General features: G+C 37.4%; 1 pseudogene; it reads left to right on the top strand.

Annotated features, from left to right (window-relative positions):
* Positions 1–1556: 1556 nt before the first annotated feature.
* Positions 1557–25856, top strand: part of LOC126728244 (phosphoribosylformylglycinamidine cyclo-ligase, chloroplastic-like) — a 37786-nt pseudogene continuing 13486 nt past the window's right edge.

Here is a 25856-nt window from a genome sequence, read left to right as displayed (position 1 = left end):
ACACGTAATTACAAGAACAAATCTCTAAAGAGTAGCACCAAGATACCATCTATATACCTAAAGTGAGTAAAATATCATTTTACTTCACAATGTTATCAGTTATCATTACACCAGATTGTCCCTAGGGATGGGAGAGAGGTTTTCAATTTTCAAAGTAGGAAGGATAGTCAAGAACTAATGATTGACTTGAATAAAAGATGACAGGGAAATTATATCCCATATGAATGTGAGGTTTTTTATTTTTTCTGTCATCCTTTTAGGCAAGTAGGAAGGATAGACATGATTAAATAGAATAAGAGTTGACATAAAAATTATACTACCATACAAAGGGAGGTGGTCATTTTTTTGTTGTTGCAAGTAGGGAAGTCGTTATATATAGCCTCCACCAAGTAGGGAAGTAGGTAAGACATGATCGGGATTGAAGTGAGAGTGAGTCTATATAGCCTCCACCATGTATAAAACCTAGCGTTGACTACTGAACTCTTTACCCTCAAAGTAAACCTTTGAAGTCAATTTCTTTTAGATGACAAGAGAGAGAGAGAGAGATTGCCAAGTCAAGCAACGCGAAATGTTATCATCCTCATGGACCACTGATTGTGATCCACAGTTTTATGGGAAAATAACGCCAATTGTCTTGGACCAATTGATGTTTTCAATCTAAGTATGGTGTTGGTCAAGATTAACTTGTGAAATCATTTTGGGTTGCATTTGAATACTTGAATTTGTATTTGAATTTATATTTGAATTTTAAAGTGATAAATTTGAAATCCATTAATTCCAAATCTATAAATATTTATGAATTTTTAAAATTCTATGGGGTTTAGAAATTATTTCAAACTTAAGGATTTTATGGTTTATAATATTTGGTTAATTTATCAAGTTTAAATTCATGACCCTTTTTAAACTATCCAAATAAGGTATTTGGATTTTAATCACCAAAACACAAATTCAAGTGCCAAAATCCTGCCATCCAAACTCATTTTTTTAATAAAATTTTTAAGGTAAGTAGATAGAGCATAGAGGATGGGGAGGTGGAGATCAAAAATACTAGGACAAATTTTTATGGTAAATATGAAATTATTAATAACATTAGTGACGTGAAATATATCATAAGACTTCCAAACCAATTCAGGATTTCTAACCTAATTGAATTTTTCTCCAAATCTAATAGACTTTGAGAGTAAAAAAAAAAAAGGATGAAGCTAGAAATTTTTATTTGGATGACTAAGCTTGCTTGCAAAGCTTTCGTACGTTTTTACAGAGCTTAGCATTGCACTTCTGTAATTAAGGCTCCTAAAACTTTTACGCACAAAATGAAACGATAAGGGAACAATGATCAGAGTGTACTCTGTTTAGATGCTTAATTAACTCTAGCTACTGAGTATAGAGTGCTGTACACTTGTACTCATGGTTAAAGAAAGCCCTGCCTTCTCTCTTGAATAAGTTGAGACAAAGACCTAAGTTTAAACCATGTGAACCTAGGCCCAAAGAATCCGAGATCAATCACCAAGGCCGTGGGAATTGGTGTCGTGGTGCGTGACCATGAAGGTTCGATGATGGCAACTTTGGGCAAGCGCATACCACTACCACTGGGACCACTTGAAGCTAAAGCCAAAGCCATGGAAGAAGCAGTTTACTTTGCCAGAGATATTGGACTACAAGATGTTATTTTCGAGACCGATTCATCAACTATCTCAGGTGCTCTCACTGATACATCCACAGCACTAGCTACTGTTGAGGACATCATTATTGCATGTTAGGTGACATGGAAACATACCAGCACACACTTTGGCACATCACGCCAAAGGGATTGATACTTTTGTTACTTGGTTAGAGGAAACCCCATTGTGTATTGAATACTTTGTGTTTCAATATGCTTTGTATCTTTCCTCTTCTTAATAAAATTTCCTTATTTCTCATAAAAAAAATTGGTTCACTATTATTTTCAACTTATACTAAATTTGGTCCCTACGATTAACTCAGTAACGAAAAAATGTCTATATGGCAAATATTGTGCACAATTGTCACACGTGGTATTGGCGGCTTCGGTGTTCTTTTCCCTATAGTATGTATGATTTTATTTCGCTTAAAATTAACATGTTCTTTTTTTTTTTCTTTTTTTTTTCTTTTTTGTAAAATACTCTATTTAGTAAAGTTTTTTTTTTTTTTTGGGGGGGGGGGGGGTGAGTGTGAATCTGGGGTTAACTTGAATTGAATGTATGTGTTACAATGAGGTTATTTGTGTTGTGAATAGGTTGTTGGAAAAAGGAGGTTTGTGTTAGTAATAATAATTGCAATCCAAAATAACAATCACACACAAGAACATGAATATTTACATGGAAAACCCTTTCTTCTTGAAGGGAAAAAATATGGGACAAATTTCGAATAATTTCACTATTATCAAATCAATTACAATAATTTTTGTGTATGTCTCATGGCTATAGAAAAAATCTCTCTTGTTTTCTTTGCTCTCACATATACTAATTATCTTTCTCAAAGGTGATGAAAGCTCGAATATGTGTAAATACACAAGAGCTTGTTTAACCCCCCAATTAAAAGTTACGGCTTGGTTACTTTTACTCTAATTTGAACTAAGTGCAAAATAAGAGTAAATGCAAGCGAACAAATGATAAAACTACTCTACACCATATTCATCAAATATCAACAATAAAATGAAAGCACAAGAGTAAGGGAAGAGAGATGCAACCACAAAATAACACCGAGACGTGTTATCAAAGAAGAAACCAAAGAACTCGGTGAAAAACTTCTTCGCCGCCTTTCAAGAGGTAATCGATCCACTAGAAAATAAAGTTGGAGTACATGAATAATGAAAGATTGTCCAAGCCTAGTCTACCCAATGTATTTGAGCCCTCCAAGCTCCTGCAATACGCTCGATTGCATCCGCCAAACCTCACCGGCTTCTTTTGGCAAATCCCCAAAGCTTCCTAAGCTCCAAAACACTCTCTACACTTCAAAAAGTTGTGGGTTGTGTTTGGGTACAAATCTCCTCTCAAGGTATGACAATGGGAGAGGGAACGAGAAGAGGCTACAATGATTTCTCACTAAGGATAAGTAGCTCTCTCTCTAAAAGATGGGTGTGTTGTGTTATAGAAAACCTACCAAGGGTTTTTCTCTCTGAATGGCCTCTCTTACATTTGTAGGTAATGAAGGTATATATAGATTGGGTGAAAGGTACGAAATTCACACTTAAAAATACTCCAGGCAGAAAGTTTCATGAGTATCTCACGGGTTAGCTCTTCTTGCAAGACACTCGCGAAACTGACAACCTAGTACAACTCCTTCAGCTTCCAACATGTGCTTCTCACGTGGCTTTTTCACAGGTTAGCTTCTACTGAGACACTCACAAAATCCACTTGTTTATCCAAGACATGCTCGATTCTTCACTAACTTAATACTAAACCCAATAAAATAAAATCCCACAAAATACAAGGAACAAAATCATGCAAAGACAACACTTTTTGTCATGGAATAAAGTCAACATAAAGCATAGTTGTAAATTACTATTTTACAAGTGGCAATACTTTGCTCACTCTATTTTTTTCCTATGCAGCAATCCTTGTTGCTACTCTCACCTTTGCTCTTTGTGTGGCAATCCTTTTTCTCTATTCTTCAATATGCAGCACCCTAAAAAACTTAATATATATTATCTTTATATAATACCCAACCAACTTACACTCCTAGTAGCACACAAATTCTAATTCACTTGAATTTGGAGTATTATCAATCTATAATATGGGTCATTCTACAGTACCCCCTATTTGTTTTGGGAGGTACGATACCCTCCCTAATCCTAACCATTAATTTATTATTGTTTCAATCCTGACTATTCATTTAATTTTAATGGAAACCGGTTACTAGTAAACTAGGTCAATCTATATAAACTAAAAAAATTTCAAATGGTTCCTATCTCAACTTTTCTTTTGCGTTCTCTTCTTCTTCCTCTGGTTCACCGATTCTTTTTTCTTCCTTTCTCAGAATTTACTCTTGCGTTCACTCCATCTCCTTATATTCATGGTCACATTATATTCCTATTTTTCTATCATTCTAGGTATGGTATAAAAAGCTACAAAATTTTGCGAAGTTTTCCAATCTGCAAAGTAGAAGCATCTTGAAGATAGAGATAGGTTATTGCAAGTAATTTGTATCTACAATACGATCCTATTGTTTCTTACCCTGTTGAATGGGGAGAAATCATAGGACTTGAGATCAAGCAGTGATTTTCATGGCAAAAAAATCTTTCTTCAAGAAAACAAATCCATATCCAGCAAATGAAATTTCCGACTCTAACCATCCTCAGGTTGGTATTTCTTAGTCTAGATCCCTACCTCTAGATTTGCAAAATATGGGTTCTTTAATTCTTTGTAGGTCATGTATCTATTTAGGAAAAAAAAATTCTTTGGTTTTTTCAATTCAATTAGTAATAGAAATTTATGCCATATAATTGATATTTGACATGTACATGCCATAAGGTTCATTTCCTCTCTTTCTTCTTTTGATTTTCATGGATTTTATGATGTAAGAAGATAATGTTGAATTGTGATTGAGTTAGTAAATAGGATTCAAGATGGAGGAATTTTTTGCATTTAAAGTTTGGGTTATTTATTTATTTATTTATTTTTATAAGAGTGCTTATGCATATACATGTTTGTAAAAATGCCAAAAAGGGATTTTGTTTATTTATTTTATATTTTTTTTCCTCTGGGCATAATGTTTCCCTTCCTTAGTTATTTAATAGGCCATTGCAATGTTTTTGATGTGTTTGGATTCGGTTAGCTTCTTGTCATGGCAATAGCTATGCTTTGCCATGCTTGGCCAAGCTTTGCATTTGAGCCAAAGGATAATGTCTTAATTCTTCCAGAAAAGAAAGAAAACCATGTCTAGTATTCTATGTTAATGATTTGCTCGCGTTCTTAGTGTTTTTTAGAGAAATAGCCTTGATTGGTCCAGAGGTCTACATGTGGAAACTATTATGATGACTATCATCATCATCATCATCATCATCATCATAGTTTCCATATGTAAATGATAATAAACTGTCAAAATAAGAACTTATGGAACCTTGTTATGAAAGTAGTAATAATTCTAGAGACTTACAACATCTTTCTTCCTTAAAAAAAAAATGAAAAAAAAAAATAGAAACAAGCTGTCCTAACAGGCATAGTAATTCAGGGGAAAAAAAAAATGATGTAGTAATTCATAAAAGCAAAGAGCTTAAATAGTTTTCATTTTTGCAATAAATATGATATTGATGGGTACAACAATGTTTGCACTGTAATTTTCATCTAGGACTTCAGAATATGAGGACAATTATGCAAAATCCAAAAGAACTCTTGAGGTATATGTCCATGAGATTTGCCTCTCATTAAATGGCAATAATAGTTGCTCTGTTTGCCAATACAGTCAGGTGGCTTCTACACTAAATTGGTATCATGAATTCTGCTGGTATCAAAGACAAAAGTTCAAGTTATATAAAATACAATTCTTCAATTGGCTCAAGAAATTTGTTGGTTTTAGAAGGGTGCACTAGTTGGTTCACACAAGGGGAGTTGCCGTTTATACAATACATCTGGTACTAGTTTAGAAAGCTATCTGTGCGTGCATGATTGGTTTAGTTAAGTTTTTTATGCACTAACTATTAATAACTTCTTTATTTGTTCATACTTTCAGAGAATAAGCTGCAACAAAAAAGCCAAATCAAACTGTAGAACAAGAAGAAGAAATCTCATCACAAGAAAATCTCTGGTTTCCAGGTAATTTGGTGGCTCTACCATCTTGTACTTTTTATGAGATTATTATAAATTCAACTACAATTACCATGCCAATTTCTTTCTATTTTATACTCTCCTTGTTCAACTAATTTTCACTTGTAAAGATGGGTTGTATGCTTACTTTGAGAGACAAGTTTGGTTGATACTTTTCAGCTGTTGATCAATTTATCTAAACAGTTTGCACTAGGTAGTTCATCAGAAGTTCTCATCACATCTGCAAATTCACGAATTTGGGTTGTTGACGGTATTGATCTGGTTCACAAGTTTAAAGGTATAAATAAGATACATCAAATTCTGTCTTCATTTGTTTTTGTTACTTTTCTTTTTTTTATTATTTATTAACATGAAAATGCTTGATACATGAAATTTTTGTCTTAAACCTGATTGACTTGATTAATATGATTGTATATCCAAAATTTGATGCCTTTCTTCATTTCCTGAAGTTCTCAATGGTACTTTCATTATGCAAAGTGTTAAAAATTACTTTGAACTTAATGGCTCTGGTACTCTATGGCTAACTCTTAGATTTAGGCTATTGTAGTTCTGACTTACAACTATTAAAATATTGTAAATATTTGATCTTTAGGAAGGACAATGGTTAAGCACAAATTTGGAGAGCAAAAACTTATTGTTAACTTTTCTGGCGAAACGCCACTGTGGATCGATCACAAATTTTTTTTTATAAACCATTATAGTAGCCTTTTAGTTACAATATGCTAAACCTTTGACCTTTGGAAATATGGTGTAGCACGGATGTGCTTGACTTGGTGCTCTTTAGAGGCGTGTGTAGAACTTACCTATAAAAGAAACTACATAATAAATTAGTTGAACTTTTAAATGAAATTACTTATCAAAAAAATAAATTAACAAATTAGTTGGAAAAAAACTTGATGTCAAAAGGCATGAATCTTTGAGTTGGACCTGTATGTGGTACTTCTTGTGTTTAATGTAAATTTAAACATGAGATCAATCTTTCATTTAATGAGTTATTGAGTTATTTGGAGAAAGGCAACTATACTGATGGTATTAACAAATTTCCATTGAAATCACCCACCTCAAATCCTATACAAAATAATGTGTTCGTACTAAATTAGTATTTGCACGTATGGATAACTATTGTGTGAATCTTTAAATTTTTTAAGTTTTAACTGTTTTCATATTTCAAGAATATATTTACTGGAAGTAAATTTTACAATTTACACATAATATGCTTAAATTGCTTCTTTATCAATAGTGTTTACTTTTTGTAGAAGAATTGGTCGGAATGTTTGCAATACAAGTTGGCATCAAATCTAGCGCTTTCAAAAGAAAATGAACAATGTTCCAAAATTATAGAAAATGCTAGAAAAATTCTAGTACATGATTATTTTTGGTCACTTAAATGACAGTGATTTGTATAAATTGATGACTGAATTTCCGGAAAATGCTGCAACTTAGTGAATTTTCTTTTTTGCAAAAGGGAGATTGAATTTTAATCATTCATGATCGCAAACGTATGTGTTGTGTGCATACATGCAATGTAGTTGACAGTTACATTTGTGAAGAATTGGAAAATTAAATTTGTTGTGGTCCTTTATGTGACACCATTCAGAGCAGTGGCATTTCAACCTTGCTATCTCTTGTGACCCCAGGGGCTAAAACTTATCATTATTGTCGAAATGATAAATTATGAAGGACAATTATTTTGATAAATTTTTTAAAAATAATCAAAGTTTGACCAAGGCCACCATTTCTCAAGGCTATCACAGTTTCATATATAAGAGCTACAAAATTTTTTTTAAAAAAATTACTATTCGGATAAGCGTTAATTAGTAAGTAAAAAAGTGACTTTAGTAGTGGACCCAAATTTAAAAGTACGGTCAAATATGATATTGGTATTGCCCATGTGACAATGGAACCGTCAAATGTTAGGAAAAAAAAAAAAAAGGTACTACTGAATGTGATAGAAGTACTGTCAGAAGTGATGTTGGTACTACCTAATGTAATAATGGAACTGTCAAATGTGAGAAAAAAAATAAGGTACCACTAAATGTGACAAAAGTACAGTCAAATGCGATGTTGGTATTGCCTAATATGACAATGGAATCATTAAATGTGAGAAAAAATAAAGGAACCACTAAATGTGATAAAAGTATTGTCAAATGTGATGTTGGTATTGCCGAATGTAACAAAGGAACCGTCAAATGTGAGGAAAAAAAAAAAAAAAAAAGGAACCGTCAAATGTTACAAAAGAATAGTTAGATGTGATGTTGGAACTGCAAAATGTAAGTGAAAGTTCAAATAGTGTAAAAACACTCTTAAACGTTTAGACCCCCAATTTACAAATTAACCAATTCAAGCTTTATGAACAACTAGTGTGCGGAAAATGAACAAAAGCTATAAAACAGAATTGGTAAACAATCTAAGCCAAATTAAAATCACAACCCACAGTAGATAATAAAAGGCAAAGATAAAAGGGAAGGAAGATGCAAACACAAGAACAACACGCGACGTGTTATCGAAAAGGAAACCGCTGCCCTCCAAGCAGTAAACAATCTACTATAAAATGTAGTTGGGATGCATGAACAACAATAGACCCTCCAAGCCTAATCTACCTAGTGCACCTAAGCCCTCCAAGCTTCTTGCTCCAATGAGGTTGTGCCGAACCTATTTCTTTTCTAGCTTCCCGGATTCTGCTACTTGACCATAGCATCAACCAATGTAAATTGGTTCCTCCCTAACTGCTTCCCATAATACTAAACAGCCCTCTCACAGTAATGGAAATGGTGAGAAAAAGGTTTTAGTAAAAATGTCTCTCAAGGATTTGACAATGGAGAGGAAGAGAGTTGAGGAATATGAAGAAACTCTTATGTAAAGATCGTGTATAAATCAATCTTGTTTTTCTCTAGGGTTTCTCTCTCAAAATTCTCTCTGGAAACTCTCTTTCTTTATAGGGTATAAGGGGTACTTATACTAGGGTGAGAAAAGAATGTGAAACGTCAGGTTTTTCAAAACAGGGGTGGCTCGCGACTTGGACTCACAGCTTGACTGAGTCGCGAGTTCCAGCCACACGATAACAAAATGGCCAGTTGTCCTATTTTGTCCTGTAGTGCTCCAATTGGCATAACGCTTCAACTTTTGGCATGCTTGGCACATGTACTGCTTCTGGCGGCTTGCAGCCGCGAGACTCTGTTTTCTTGCACACTCTTGAGCATTCAATCACTCTATCTCACTCACTACCTTTACAACAAAACCTACCTAAATATAGGGTTACTAAATGCTGAAATACAAGCAAATTTGGCATGGAATAAAGCCAACAAGCTAGTTGATTAAATTCAACCTTACAATGTCCCCCTTTGGATATTCCATGACAAAACCCTAAAACAGACTCTAGACTTAACATGTGAGTTGGGAACAGTTAAGTAAAACTCACTCACACCTAACTCTAGAAGCTGTGAAGCACTTGAATCATATGAACATGAAACTCCTGAAACACAACAATACACCATGATCATTGTATGCAAAAAATATGAAATGCATATGAAACAGGCATAAAGTAATCAAGCAAAGATGAAGTTAAGAACCAAATTATGGCTTGATCAAACAAGTAATCACTTAGAAGGTAGTGATCATAGTGCTCATTCACACTTGGAATGAACACTTGAACATACAATCTAACAAGAACAATGCAAGTTACTTGTATGCCCAACACTCAGCCAATGCATAATACACTAAGTATATGCATCTAGGAACAATCCTACAAGGGCACAAGAGTAACAGTACTTAACCAGAAAATGCATGACATTTGGATAGAAGTACTGATTTAAACAAAGCATAAAAGGCTGCATAAAGCATGGTACAGACCATAAAGCCTACAGATATGCATAAAAACATAACCCTAAAAGCTTACAAAAGCAACATGGGTACAAAACACAATATATACTGAATATCATCAACAATATATATATATATATATATATATTTATAAAGTAAACCAAGTTTCGAAACCATCCATGTGTTAAGTGTAAGGTTGAATTTATTCAACCATCTAATTGGCTTTATTCCGTGCCAAATTTGCTTGTAATTCAGCACTTAGTAACCCTGTATTTAGGTGGGATTGTTGTAAGGGTAGTGAGTGAGATAGTGTGAAGATTGCTCAAGAGTGTGCAAGAAAACAGAGTGTCGCGGCTGGGACTCGCGACTGGACTCGCGGCTTCAACCCGCCAGAATCTGCACACGTGCCAAGCATGCTGGAAGATGAACAGTCATGCTAGCTGGAGCACTACAGGACAAAACAGGACAACTGGCCATACGGTTAACTCGCGACTGGAACTCGCGACTTAGTCAAGCCGCGAGGTCAAGCCGCGAGCCACCCCTGTTTTGGAAAAACCTGACGTTTCGCATTCCACTCCTCTTCAGTATAAATACCCTTTTAACCCACGATTGAAAGAGAGCTTCCAGAGAGAATTTTGAGAGAGAAACCCTAAAGAAAAACCAGATTGTTTTACCCACAATCTCTACCTTAGAGTCTCATCAAAATCCCTCACTCTCTTCCTCTCCATTGTCAAATCCTTGAGAGGCCATTATACCAAACCTGGTTCTCACCATTATCATCTCTGTAAGACAGTCGTTTGGAGTTCTGGGAAGCAGTTAGGAAGGAGCCAATCTTTATTGGTTGATGCTACGGTGAAGTAGCGGAATCCGGAAAGCTAGAAAAGAAAAAGGTTCGGCGCAACCTCGTTGGAGCAAGAAGCTTGGAGGGCTTAGGTGCATTGGGTAGATTAGGCTTGGAGGGTCTATTGCTGTCCTTGTATCCCAACTGAATTTTCTAGTGGATTGATTACCGCTTGGAGGGCGGCGGAGAGGTTTTTCGCCGAGGTCTTCGGTTTCCTCTTCGATAACATATCTGGTGTTATCGCTGTGTTTGCATCTTCCTTCCTCTCTATCTCTGCCTTTACATTATCTGCTGTGGTTTATTTTGTTGTGGCTTAGATAGTTGTTTAATCAATACCATGTTATAGCATATGTTAAGTTTCCGCACACTATTGTTTAACATATTGCGTGTGTTGATTAAATTGGTTTTTGGGGGTCTAAACGTTCAAAAGTGTTTTTGTACACGTTTTTGAACTTTCAATTGGTATCAGAGCAGGTACACATCTGTTTGGTTTCATTACCATTGTGTGATCCTTGACTCCCTTTCTTTTTGAGATGGATAGGTCTCAATCCCTTAATGCACCTCCATATTTTGATGGAAGTAATTATGCATTTTGGAAGGTTCGTATGAGAGCCTTTTTATGCTCTATTGATGAATCCGTGTGGGATGCTGTTGAGATGGGTTGGACCAAACCTGAAGCAGCCAAATCCACATGGGATAAGGCAGCTCTTACTGCATCTAATGCTAACAGTAAAGCACTAAATGCTATTTTCTGTGGTGTGTCTCCAGATGAATTTCACAGGATTTCTCACATTATTATTGCCAAAGATGCATGGGAGATTCTGGAAACAACGTATGAAGGCACGAAGAAGGTGAAAGATACCAAGTTACAAATGCTAACCACTCGGTTTGAGGAGCTCAAGATGAGTGAGGATGAGTCTTTCGACTCGTTCTATGGGAAGTTAAATGAAGTGGTTGTCAGTAAGTTTAACTTGGGGGAGAAGATGGAGGACTCTAAGATTGTAAGGAAGATCCTCCGATCACTGCCGGAAAGCTTCCGTGCCAAAGTGACAGCCATTGAAGAGAGCAAGGATCTTGACGACATCAAGGTGCAGGAGCTGGTTGGTTCTCTACAGACCTATGAAATGTCGCTGCCAAATCAACGGAAGGGTAAATCCATTGCTCTAAAGACCGTTAATGAGAAGGTGGAAGATCAAGGCTCGTCAGGAGAAGATATGGTGGACAAGGATGTAGCCTATCTTGTTAAAAATTTCAAGAAGTTTTTGAAATTCAAAAACAATGGAAAATTTGATGATAAGAGAAATTTCCAAAATTCTGGAAGGGAGAAGAGGGATTTCAAAAGAAAAGATGGAAAAGAATCCCAATCCACACAAGGTGTTGTTTGCTTTGAATGCAACGGACATGGACACTTCAAGAAGGAATGTCCTAATTATTTGAAGTCGAAAGGCAAGGTGTATGCCACAACCTTGAGTGATTCAGACTCGTCCGACTCAGAATCTGAAGAGAGCTGTGATGGAGAAGGGAACTACTCAGCTTTCATGACTATTGCTCATGTTGAGCCTTCGGATGAATTGAATTTGCTTGTTCAAGACCTTGGAGAACATAGTGAGGATGACTCACTAGGAATTGCTGAAGAATCAGAAGCTGAAGAAGAAGAAAGCACAGCAACTCTTCAAGAAAATTACAACTCACTTTTGGAGAAATCAGGTGAATACACAAGGGTAGCCAAGGCAGCTGTGAGAAAGATGAAGAAGGCTGAGGAGGACTACAAAAGTCTCCTAATCCGGTATAGGGAGGCCAAATGCGAGATTGAAACTCTTAATGGTGAGCTGTCCGAAGCCTACACTAAAGTGAGATTCCTTGAGAATGAGGTTGTTCAAGCAAATGCAAAAATAGAGAGGGTCACCACCAAGAAGCTTGATGATGTTATATCATCTCAAAAGAGCTTCTTAGACAAATCCGGACTGGGTTATACCGGAGGAAGTAGCTCAACTGGAAATGTCACCAAAGAAGTGAAGTTTGTGAAGTCCAAAGATCCAGTTGTAGCTGACTCTACGAGTGTGAACCTCGAGGTGGAGAAAAAGAAGAATGTGGTGGACCAACGGATGCTGAATCATCGAAATCAGTCTATGGGCAGGTCCGAGTCTCGTGCCAAGTCACGTCCACGACCACAAAGAGGTCCTAGAGGAATGTATGTGTGCCATTATTGCGGACTTCAAGGGCACACTCGACCAAATTGCCAAAAGTTGAGGGCAATGAACAGTGCTACTCCTCAAAGGTCAGGAGGACCAAGAACTGATAGGAGAACTTGGGCAGGGGATCAACCTAGAGAGCAAAATGGAGATCCCGGAATGATGAACGTGATGAAGATGATTGGTGCATTCACAAACTGCTTGGAAAACTTCTCACGAAGGTTTGAAAGCCCTAACTCCCGTACCCAATCCTCTAAGGAAATCACCCCAAACGCAAGTGTCGTGTGGGTGAAAAGGGGTACTCATGCATAAGCATTACAACATGTCCATGCATTAATACTTCCTATGCTTTGTGACTATGGTTGTTTGATATGCTTGTTGTTTTTTATTTTGTTTGTTTGTTTGTGAATTTTTCTTAATTGTGTTTTATCAATCTTTTTGTTTCTTGAGTCAAAAATCCAAAATTACATAAAAATTTGAAAATCAAAAGGCTTGATTGACTTTGTTGAGTTTTTGTCTTAAAACTCTTTTTGCCGTGTACCTTTGTGCTAATGGCTTTGTGCATTTTCGAACATTACTTGTTTTCATGCACTCATATCACTATGGGAAAAATCTTGAAATCTATGTGATTGTTGTAAATAGATCTTCAAACTTGTCATGAATGATTAGTGAATGGTTATGTTGATCTTGAAACTTGCATAGACTTGTGTCTATATCTCTTCCCATTTTTATTTTTTTTGCTAAAAAGAGCTCACTAAATGTAAATCTCCAAATGAAAAGAGATATTGAGCTGCAAAAGCCTGTCGCACATTCTAGTATTTGACTAGGAAAAAGGGTAAGCGACCTTATATCAAAAGTGAAATTTCTTTCAAAAAGGCCAAAGGCCTGTTCTTCAAAGAAAAATGTTGTCTATCCCTCTCACAATGAGAGATGATTGCCTCAAAAGATCAAATGTTATGGATGAAAGTGGAGTCAAATGAAAGGCTCCAAGTTATGTTATCAAGTTGTGTGGGAAGTCATATATTCATATTTCTATAATTGAGATTGGTCACATGATCTAGTGCTAATTGTGTATGCCTTGGTTGAATTGATCATTGAAGCTTCACATTAGACAAAGGACTATTTCATTGTTGATATCCACACACAACACACAAGTTTATGTTTGATAAATGCCATATTCATTTGTGTGATTGTACTTGATAAAATGTGTTTTCACATACTCAATCTTTGTTAATTCAAGCACAAAAAGATTTTTGAGTGTTTTAGGTGTTTTTGGAAAGTGTTTTGCTGAAAAATCTGAAAATTTCAAAAATACAGTTTTGCCCTGTTTTGGCTGCTCAGTCGCGGGTGTGTCAAGTCGCGTGCCTCAGTCGCATCTTCGCTGGTCAGTTTTGGCGACTTGTTCGCGAGTGGAAGGTCCAGTCGCGAGATTCACTCAGAGATTTTCGCGGCTCAGCTCGCGACTCACTCGCGGGTAGACCTTCCAGTCGCGAAAAACACTTAGAAAAATTTTTCAAAATTTTCCTCTTGAGTGCTTTGGCGGCTTGAGCTGGCGACTGTGTGGCGACTTGAACCAGTCGCGAAAATCGCGTGTTTTGCAGAAACAGGAGCAGTTTTTAAACCTCTTTCAGTTTTTCCCTCGAACTTTTGTAACTGTTCACCTTCTCTTAAAACTGCTGTTTTCTCCCAAACCTCTTCGTGAATCCATTTTTTTTCAAACCCTTTTGGTGCTTCATTTCTTCTCCAAATCATCAAGAAAAGGTATGGGTTTTGATTTTTTAATCTCAGTTTCTTTTTCCTGCATATTTCTGTTACTGTTTGGACTGCTATTATGTTCGTTACTCTTATCTCTATGAGTAATGGGTTTGGAGTATCCTGTTTTTGATATTGTTCTCACCCGTTTTCATGCTGAGCAGTCAATGTGTTTTTCATTGTTCTGAATTTTTGCTGATTATTGACTCTGAGAATCTTTTCTGAAATGGGTTTGGTGTTTATGTGACTTACTCATTACTCTTGCCTGAATATTGATGTGTGGATGTTAGGTTTCTTCATGATTGAAATATTTTCCCCATGTTCATGTCTCTGTTGGAGTGATGTTTGTTATCTGTTCTAAATGTTCATATGCTGTTTGTTATTGCATATCATGGTCATGTTAACCTGTCTCAATGACAGTTGTTGCATCTCTATTTGTCTTGGTGCACTTTCACCAAGTTTGATGCACGTATTGATTTGTGCTTCTGTGGTTTGGGTCTGCACTATATTCAGTCTGGGTTTTTATATTGAAATATTGTTTATACTGAATCTTGTTGACAATCTTTTGTGGGGCATTGTTGCTTGGTTCTTTTCTGTTGGTCTGTTCTCTTGCAGATGTCTCGTCGATCTTCCAGGGGTAAAGACATTGTTGCTGACGAATCAGCATCCCCAGTTGCTAAAAGGACTCGTCTATCATCTCAAGCATCTCAAGATCCCAATGAGGATAGATTCAGAGTTCCCCTGAACTCACACGCCTACTCAAATGTGTTTGACAAGTCAACAACTATAGTGGAGCGGGTAGTAGAGTTCAACACCTTAGGGACTACATTCATCCCTCGAATCTTTGAGAAACGAGACTGGGCAAACTTGTTTGGAAACTTTGATGATCCAATGGATGAGCTGGTCAAAGAATGCTTCTCCAATGCCTCTGATCTTGGACCTGTCCTCGTCTTCTGGGTCAGAGGAACAGAGTTTAGTGTTACCCCAGACTCCATCGCAGATCTTCTCAGCATCACCAGACCTCAGAATGTGAATTTAACTCCCTATGATGAACGAAATCCAGAGGTTGGGGAAATTCTACAAATCCTAGGACACGATCATAAGGTGTCTAGTGCAGGAACTTCAATCAGCACCGCAAAGTTTGCACCTGAGTTGACCACACTGAAGTTGATCATGTTCACCAACCTCTACCCACTGTCCAACACTACATTCATCAATCTTGGGAGAGCTATATTTCTGTGTGATCTCATTACCGGAGCCCCCATTGATATATGTGCTCACATCTACTACAACCTGAGGAAGACCGCTTGTCGATCTACAGCTCGAGGAATCATTCCATTTTGCAGTCTCGTCATGAAGCTCATCCTTAATGCAGGCATTACTCCTCCTGCCGATGGTAAAATGTTGACTCGTCAACGTCCCATTTCTTTGTTCACTCTTCAAGCAAGCAGAAGTCACTCCTCCAAATCACCAAGACATGCTCACATCTCTCCGGGTCCTTCATTTGCCCCTGACTCAGAGACACCTGCACATACCACATCTACATCTCGTGATGTTCCTGAAGCTTCACAGGCTGGTATTCCGCAAGCACAAACTACTTCTCATACTGACAGAGTTGGCAGTGTTCTTGAGCATATTCAGAAACGAGTTGATGAGCTTGTGGCACTTCTCTACTCCACAAACAACCATGTCCAAATGCGCCTCGAGACTATGGAGACTCAGCTAGATGAGATTCAACGGAAGTTGGATGAGAGTCTTTAGCTATTCGTGACAAAAAGGGGGAGAGCATTCAGTAAGGGGGAGAAAAAGTTCAAAGGGAAGTGTGCATAGTGATAGGGGGAGTACACACACACACATTTTTTTGCTTTCGTCTCATCTTCTAAACTAATGGTTATTTTGGTTTTGATACACTGTGTTTTGGTGTATAACTGTTTCTAACTTTCCTCATATACTCTTGGATAAACTTTTATATATGTTTGATGATGTTATTCAGGTATTTGTTAGTTTGTACCCATATGCTTTTGTAAGCTTTGAGGGTTTATGTTTTATGCATAGTTTGTAGGCCTTGTGGTATGTACCATGCTTAAGTGCAGCCTTTATGCTATGTGAAATCAGTATTTTAAATCTAAATGTTCTGCATTGTGGTTTATGTACTGTCACTCTTGTGCCCTTGTAGGATTGTTCCTAGATGCATATGTCTTGTGTGCTATGCATTGGTTGAGTGTTGTACATACAAGTGTCTTGCCTTGTGCTTGTTAACTTGTATGTCCTTGTGTTCATTCCAAGTGTGAATGAACACTGTGATCACTACCTTGTGGTGTTCACTTGGTTGATCAAGCCATGGTTTGTTCATTAACTTCATCTTATGCTTGATCTCTTTTTGCCTGTTTCATATGCATTAATAATTTTCTGCTTACAATGATCATGGTGTATTGTTGTGTTTCAGGAGTTTGTGTTCATATGATTCAAGTGCTTCACAGCTTCAAGAATTAGGTGTGAGTGAGTTTTGATCAACTGTTCCCAACTCACATGTTAAGTCTAGAGTCTGTTTTAGGGTTTTGTCACGGAATAGCCAAAGGGGGAGATTGTAAGGTTGAATTTATTCAACCATCTAATTGGCTTTATTCCGTGCCAAATTTGCTTGTAATTCAGCACTTAGTAACCCTGTATTTAGGTGGGATTGTTGTAAGGGTAGTGAGTGAGATAGTGTGAAGATTGCTCAAGAGTGTGCAAGAAAACAGAGTGTCGCGGCTGGGACTCGCGACTGGACTCGCGGCTTCAACCCACCAGAATCTGCACACGTGCCAAGCATGCTGGAAGATGAACAGTCATGCTAGCTGGAGCACTACAGGACAAAACAGGACAACTGGCCATACGGTTAACTCGCGACTGGAACTCGCGACTTAGTCAAGCCGCGAGGTCAAGCCGCGAGCCACCCCTGTTTTGGAAAAACCTGACGTTTCGCATTCCACTCCTCTTCAGTATAAATACCCTTTTAACCCACGATTGAAAGAGAGCTTCCAGAGAGAATTTTGAGAGAGAAACCCTAAAGAAAAACCAGATTGTTTTACCCACAATCTCTACCTTAGAGTCTCATCAAAATCCCTCACTCTCTTCCTCTCCATTGTCAAATCCTTGAGAGGCCATTATACCAAACCTGGTTCTCACCATTATCATCTCTGTGAGACAGTCGTTTGGAGTTCTGGGAAGCAGTTAGGAAGGAGCCAATCTTTATTGGTTGATGCTACGGTGAAGTAGCGGAATCCGGAAAGCTAGAAAAGAAAAAGGTTCGGCGCAACCTCGTTGGAGCAAGAAGCTTGGAGGGCTTAGGTGCATTGGGTAGATTAGGCTTGGAGGGTCTATTGTTGTCCTTGTATCCCAACTGAATTTTCTAGTGGATTGATTACCGCTTGGAGGGCGGCGGAGAGGTTTTTCGCCGAGGTCTTCGGTTTCCTCTTCGATAACATATCTGGTGTTATCGCTGTGTTTGCATCTTCCTTCCTCTCTATCTCTGCCTTTACATTATCTGCTGTGGTTTATTTTGTTGTGGCTTAGATAGTTGTTTAATCAATACCATGTTATAGCATATGTTAAGTTTCCGCACACTATTGTTTAACATATTGCGTGTGTTGATTAAATTGGTTTTTGGGGGTCTAAACGTTCAAAAGTGTTTTTGTACACGTTTTTGAACTTTCATTAAGAGTTAGAAACAAACATACGCTAAAACCACAGTGTATCAAACCCATAGCAACAATAAAATATCCAAAAACATAAACAAAGATAACAATATAACAAGATGGACACTGTCTATTTTTGACTGCTCCCCCTTAACATATTACTCTCCCTTAAGAGCTGCTTCTCTGCTTCTCAACAAAAACTTTATATATCTCCCCCTTTTTGACCGGAATGGCCAAAGGGTCACTGTCCATGCTAGGTGGTGAAGCTATCAAGTTTAGCTGACAAAATATCAATCTGGTCCTGCATGGCTGCTATCCTCTCAGAGTGCTCGGTTTGGACTCCTCTAATTCCATCAAGTCATTCCAGAATGATCTAAAATGCATCTGGAGGTGTATCTGAAGAAGTTGATGCTCTATTCCTCTTGCCACTCCTCTTGAGTGTTGAGGTTGATGCCTGGCCTGCTACCTCTACCTCAGTCTCCATTGGGACACCCTCTCCTTCATCACCTTCATCTTCTTCACCTGGAAGCCGAACACTTATCCTTTTGAAGGTTAGCTTGTTAATTGCAGAAGGTGTGGACATGGGACTGATATCTCAAGGGATTGGAACACCCTTCTTTCTAAAGATCCTCATGAGTAGACTAGGGAAGATCAGTTTAGGCCTAGAAGTGGTTCTAGTCTCATCCACAATAGTGTCAAATATGTGGGAACTGATGTCAATGAATGTCTTTTCCTTGAGGTCCATCAGAAAAATTGCTCTTGCACTATTGATTGTAATCAACTTCCTTATGGGATATAACATCATGATAATAGTGAGACACCTCATGTCCACTGGAAAAGCTGTGGTATTCAGATACTTCCCTTCTCTCTGTCCACCTATCCTCTGTTGTACAATTTCAATAGACAGAATCCTATCTTTGTAGTTGACAAACTCTTGATCTTCTAACCCCTCAAGACCTAGCACATCATCACTGTCATGTGCATCTAAAGTGAATTCTTTACCTCTAACCCAGCAGCTTAATTCATCTTCCCTTATTACAGCATTGGAATAAAACTCCCTAATCAGGGGTTCACACACAACTGGGAGATCACACAGAAACTTTTCCCATCCTCTCTCTTCAAAACAGCTAGGGATAAAAGTGTTTCTCAAATCCTCCAAATCCGCAAACCTTTCTTGAATAATTCTTGCCTTTAAGAAGAAATCCTTATATCTCTCAAAATGGGAAACAGACCTGAACAGGTTAGGGTCCATTTTCATTCTCTTATCTGCTTTCTTTGCAGGAGTTTTCTTCTTTGGGGATGAAGGAGCCATCTGTGAACAATCAGAAAAGGCCACAATAGCATAGTACAATACATGTGTAGAACAAATCAGTACTTTGTTAGTAACAAAGGCAAAAATAAAGAACAAGCCTCATGACTTAAATCAACCACACAAATGAAAGAACCTAAAGGTAGATACTCAAGAACAACTAGCATTATGCAGGAGAATATTAAAGCAGCATAGATTGAAATCACCCAAAGGACAAAAATATGTCAATGAGACATACAGTTTGATGAGTATGAAATGGCCCAAAGAACATAAGACAGATGCACACACTAGATGAACAGGCACATAGTCAGCACAGTAAACCCCACAGACAAAACAAGAACATTTTGAATCAACACATCAACATAAGATCAGACAAGATGAGTAACCAATAGATAACAAACCCTAGCTAAGCACATGATGAAAACCAAAACCAACAACTTAACCAAGATCAAACTAAATCAATAGCCTCCACTAGCTAAGCACGGACAGAGAGCAACAGTTGAAACAAAAACCCAACTCAAATCAGACAAAAATGCGAATATTCAAGAGGGAAAAACACAAAATCAAGAAAAACTGAGTTCGAGAAAGAAAACCCATACCTGTTACTTGAAGATTTTGAGTTGAAAGGAAACAACAATGGAGTTTGAAATGGGTTACACGGAGCGTTTGGGAAGGAGACAGTTGAGAGAGAAGATGAACAGTCATAAAAACTTCGAGGGAAAGCTGAAAAAGATTTAAAAACTGCCCCTGTTTTGCCAAACACGCGTTTTTCGTGACTGAAGTAAGTCGCCAACAAGATCCCAGGTCAAGCTGCCAAAACATTCAAAGACAAAATTTTGAAAAATTTTCTAAGTGTTTTTCGCGACTGGAAGTCTTACTCGCGAGGGAGCCGCGAGCTGAGCCGCGAAAATCTCTGTGTACCCTTCGCGAGTGGACCTTCCACTAGCGAACAAGTCACCAAAATTGACCCGCGAGCTCGCGACTGTGGCATGTGACTTGACATACCCGTGGCTGAGTTGCCAAAACAGGGCAGAAATGATTTTTGAAATTTTCAGTTTTTAAGAACAAAATACTTTCCTAAAACACCTAGAACACCCAAAAATCCTTTTGTGTTTGAATCAACAAAGATTGAGCATGTGAAAACACATTTCATCAAGTACAATCACACAAATGAATATAGCATTTATTGAACATAAACTTGTGTGTTGTGTGTGGATATCAACAATGAGATGGTCCTTAGTCTAATATGAAGTTTCGATGATCAATTCAACAAAGGCATACATAATTAGTACTAGATAATATGCATGCCTTTACATATAGAAGTATGCATATATGACTTCCCACAAAACTTGATAACATAACTTGGAGCTTTACATTTGACTCCACTTTCAATCATAACATTTGATCTTTTTGATCCTTTTGAGGCAATCACTTCTCATTGTGAGAGTGATATTTGATATTTCACTTTGATGAAATAGTCTTTGGCTTTTTGAATAAACATTCACTTTAATTTTTTGGTCACTTTCCCTTTTTCCTAGTCGAATATTAGTATGTGCAACAGGCTTTTGCAGCTTAATATCTATTTTCATTTGGAGATTTACATTTAGTTAGCTCTTTTTTGCAAAACCAAAAATAAAGAGTGGGAAGATATATAGACAAAAGTCTATGCATGCCTCAAGATCTACATAACCATTCACTAATCATTCATAACAAGTTTGAAGATCTATTTACAACAATCACATAGATTTCAAGATTTCTCCCACAGTGATAAGAGTGCAAAGAAACAAGTTATGCTCGAAAATACACAAAGCCATTATCACAGAGGTACAAGGCAAAACAAGTTTTGAGACAAAATTCAACAATGTCAATCAAACTTTTTGATTTTCTATTTTTTATGTGATTTTTGGATTTTTGACACATAAGAAGAAAAAGATTGATAAAAAACAGAAATGACCAAAAGTATTCACAAATAGACAAACAAACAACCATCAACATAAACAATAAGCAAACAATCAAACACCGTCACAAAGCATAGGAAGAATTAATGCATGGACATGTTGTAATGTTTATGCATGAGTACCCTTTTTCACCCACACGTCACTTGCGTTTGGGGTGATTTCCTTATAGGATTGGGTACGGGAGTTAGGCCTTTCAAACCTTCGTGTGAAGCTTTCTAAGCAGTTGGTGAATGCACCAATCATCTTCATCACGTTCATCATTCCGGGATCACCGTTTTGATCTCTTGATGGTTCACCACCCCAATTTCTCCTATCATTTCTAGTTTCTCATGACCTTTAAGGAGTTACACTATTCATTGCTCTCATCTTTTAACAATTTGGTCGAGTATGCCCTTGAATTCCGCAATGATGACACATATAGTTTGATCTAGGACCTCTTTGTGGTCGTGGACGAGACTTGGCTCAGGATTCAGACCTACCCACGGATTGATTACGTGGTTTCAACAACAGTTCGTTCCCCACATTCCTCTTCTCCTCTATCTTGGGCTTCTCAGCTGTAGGGCCAACATCAGCTGATTCTTTGGCCTTTATAAACTTCACTTCTTTAATGACATTTCCAGATGAGCTACTTCCTCCGGTATATCCCAATCCGGATTTGTCTGAAAAGCTCTTTTGAGATGAAATAACATCATCTAGGTTCTTGGTGGAGACCCTCTCTATCTTGGCATTTGTTTGCACAACCTCTTGCTCAAGAAATCTCACTTTTGTGTAGGCTTCTAACAGCTCGCTATTCAATGTTTCTATCTCACACTTGGCCTCCTTATAGCGAATTAGGAGACTTTTATAGTCCTCCTCTGCCTTCTTCATCTTTCTCACAGCTGCCTTTGCCACCCTTATGTACTCACCCGATCTCTCCAAGAGTGAGTTATAATTGTCTTGAAGATTGGTTGTGTTTTCATCTTCTTTTGCATCTGATTCCTCAACAGCTCCAAATGATTCTTCATCACTATGTACTCCAAGCTCTTGTACAAGCAGATTCAACTCGTCTAAAAACTCAATATGGGCAATAGTCATAAAAGTTGAATAATTCCCTTCTCCGTCACAGTTTTTCTCAGAATCTGAATCAGATGAATCTGAGTCACTCAATGTCGTGGCATACACTTTGCCTTTCGATTTTAAATAATTTGGACATTCTTTCTTAAAGTGTCCATCTTGTTACATTCGAAACAAGTGACACCTTGTGTAGATTGGGATTCTTTTCCATCTTTCTTTTTGAATTCGCTTTTCTCCCTTCCTGAACTTTGGAATTTTCCTTTATCACCAAATTTGCCATTATTCTTGAATTTCAAGAATTTTCAGAAATTTTTTACAAGGTATGCAACATCTTTGTTAACCACATCTTCTCCCGATGAGTCATGGTTTTCCACCTTCTCATTAATGGTCTTAAGAGCAAGAGATTTACTCTTCCGTTGATTGGGTAGTGACATTTCATAAGTCTGAAGAGAACCAACCAGCTCCTAGACTTTGATGTCATCAAGGTCCTTGCTCTCTTTAATCACTGTCACTTTGGCACGAAAACTTTCTAGCAATGATCGAAGGATTTTCCTTACAATTTTAGAATCCTCCGTTTTCTCTCCTAAATTGAACTTGCTTACAATCACCTCATCTAGCTTGCTATAGAAAGAGTCAAAGGACTCATCCTCACTCATTTTTAACTCCTCAAACCGAGTAGTTAGCATCTGTAGCTTGATGTCTTTTACTTTCTTCGTGCCTTCATAAGTGGTCTCCAATATCTCCCATGCTTCTTTGGCAACGGTAATGTAAGAGATCCTGTAAAATTCATCTGGAGACACACCACAGAAAATAGCATTAAGTGCTTTACTATTAGCATTAGATGCAGCGAGTGCTGCCTTATCCCATGTGGATTTGGCTGCCTCAGGTCTAGTCCAACCTATCTCAACAACATCCCAAACAGATTCATCAATGGAACACAGAAATGCTCTCATGTGAACCTTCCAAAAAGCATAATTACTACCATCAAAATATGGAGGTGCATTTAGGGATTGAGACTGATCCATCTCAATAGGAAGTCAAGAATCACACAATGGTAATGAAACCACTAGTAGTGTACCCGCTCTGATACCAATTGAAAGTTCAAATAGTGTAAAAACACCCTTGAACGTTTAGACCCCCAATTTACAAATTAACCAATTCAACCTTTATGTCAAACAACTAGTGTGCGGAAAATGAACAAAAGTTATAAAATAGAATTGGCAAACAATCTAAGCCAAATTAAAATCACAACCCATAGCAGATAATAAAAGGCAAAGATAAAAGGGAAGGAAAATGCAAACACAAGGACAACATGAGATGTGTTATTGAAGAGGAAACCGAAGCCCTTGGCATAAAACCTCTCCGCCAACCTCCAAGCGGTAAACAATCTACTATAAAATGTAGTTAGAATACATAGACAACAATAGACCCTCCAAGCCTAATCTAACCACTGCACGTAAGCCCTCTAAGCTTCTTGCTCCAACGAGGTTGCGCCGAACCTATTTCTTTTCTAACTTCTCGGATTCTGCTACTTGACCATAGCATCAACCAATGTAAATTGGTTCCTTCCTAACTGCTTCCCAGAATACCAAACAGCCCTCTCACAGTAATGGAAATAGTGAGAAAAAGGTTTTGGTAAAAATGCCTCTCAAGGATTTGGCAATGGAAAGGAAGAGAGTTGAGGAATATGAAGAGACTCTTATGTAAAGATTGTGTATGAATTAATCTTGTTTTTCTCTAGGGTTTCTCTCTCAAAATTCTCTCTGGAAGCTCTCTTTCTTTTGTAGGTATAAGGAGTATTTATATTGGGATGAGAAAAGAATGTGAAACGTCAGGTTTTTCAAAACAGGGGTGGCTTGCGGCTTGGACTCGCGGCTTGACTGAGTCGATAGTTCTAGCCGCGTGATAACAGAACAACCAGTTGTCCTATTTTGTTATGTAGTGCTCCAGCTAGCATGACACTTCAACTTCTGGCATACTTGGCACATGTGCTGCTTCTGGCGGCTTGTAGCCACGAGTCACCCGCGAGATCAAGCAGCGAAACTCTGTTTTCTTGTACACTCCTGAGCATTCAGTCACTCTATCTCACTTGCTACTCTTACAACAAAACTCACTTAAATACAGGGTTACTAAATGCTAAAATACAAGCAAATTTGGTACATAATAAAGCCAACAAAATGGTTGATTAAATTCAACCTTACAGTAAGGATGAAACCGTAAAATGTGAGGGAAAAAAGAAAAAAAAAACCACCAAATGTGACAAAAGTATTGTCAACTATGATGTTGGAATTGTACAATATAAGGATGAAACCGTCAAATATGAGAAAAAGATAAGGGAACCACAAAATGTGACAAAAGAACTGTCACATGTGATGTTGGAACTGCACGATGTGAGGATGGAACCGTCAAATGTGAGAAAAAAATAAGGGAACCATCGAATGTGTCAAAAGAACTGTCATAAATGATGTTGGAATTGCACAATGCGAGGATGGAATTGTCAAATGTGAGAAAAAAATAAAGAACCATCGAATGTGGCAAAAGAATGGTAACATGTGATGTTGGAATTACGCAATGTGAGGATGGAATCGTCAAATGTGAGAAAAATAAAGAACCATTGAATATGGCAAAAGAACTGTAACATGTGATATTTGAATTGCACAATATGAGGATGGAATTGTTAAATATAAGAAAAAAGTAAAGGAACCATTGAATGTGATAAAAGAACTGTCACATGTGATGTTGGAACTGCATAATGTGAGGATGAAACTATCAAATGTGAGAAAAAAGTAGGGAACCATCGAATGTGACAAAAGAACTGTCACATGTGATGTTGAAACTACACAATATAAGGATATAACCATCAAATGTGAGAAAAATGTAACCTGATATAGAAGGTTACATACTAATGTATACCGTACCCCTTTTTTTGAGGGGGGTACGGTAGAATTACCCCTATAATAGTACATACTAGCCACAGAATAATAATACAAGCCCATATGTGGGCTTTTAATTTGTGAGCTAAACCACGTGCTTTATGCACCCAATAGTTTGTTTTGTATTATGAACCGACTTCTGGTACGCTAGTTGCCAATCAGGACAAAAACATAGGCTTATGAATTGTTTCTTTCTTTTTTCTTTTTCTTTTTTGTAAATAATACGCTTAATCTTCAATTTTTCTTATTTTTTACGTGTTTATATTAGATTATAGGTGAGAGTGGTACGGTAATTTTACTTTCGTTTTTTTGGCCAAAATCCAGATTACAACAACCCTTTAAATATTGAATGAATTGTCAATTTCATTTCTAAATTATATTTTTAGTCCATTAAAACAGTGTCATATCGCGGCGAGTTAAGTAAATTGACAGGAATGTTAAAGTTCAAGGACTTATATTTCACCTAAACACATAATGTATGTGAAGAGTGGTAGTTTCATAGATGTTAATGGATGGGAGAACTAAGTTTACAGGAATGC

This window comes from Quercus robur, chromosome 5, assembly GCF_932294415.1.
Source record: "Quercus robur chromosome 5, dhQueRobu3.1, whole genome shotgun sequence".
Lineage (NCBI taxonomy): Eukaryota > Viridiplantae > Streptophyta > Magnoliopsida > Fagales > Fagaceae > Quercus > Quercus robur.
Note: the sequence above shows the minus strand (reverse complement) of the source record. Positions and strands in the feature narration are given on the sequence as shown.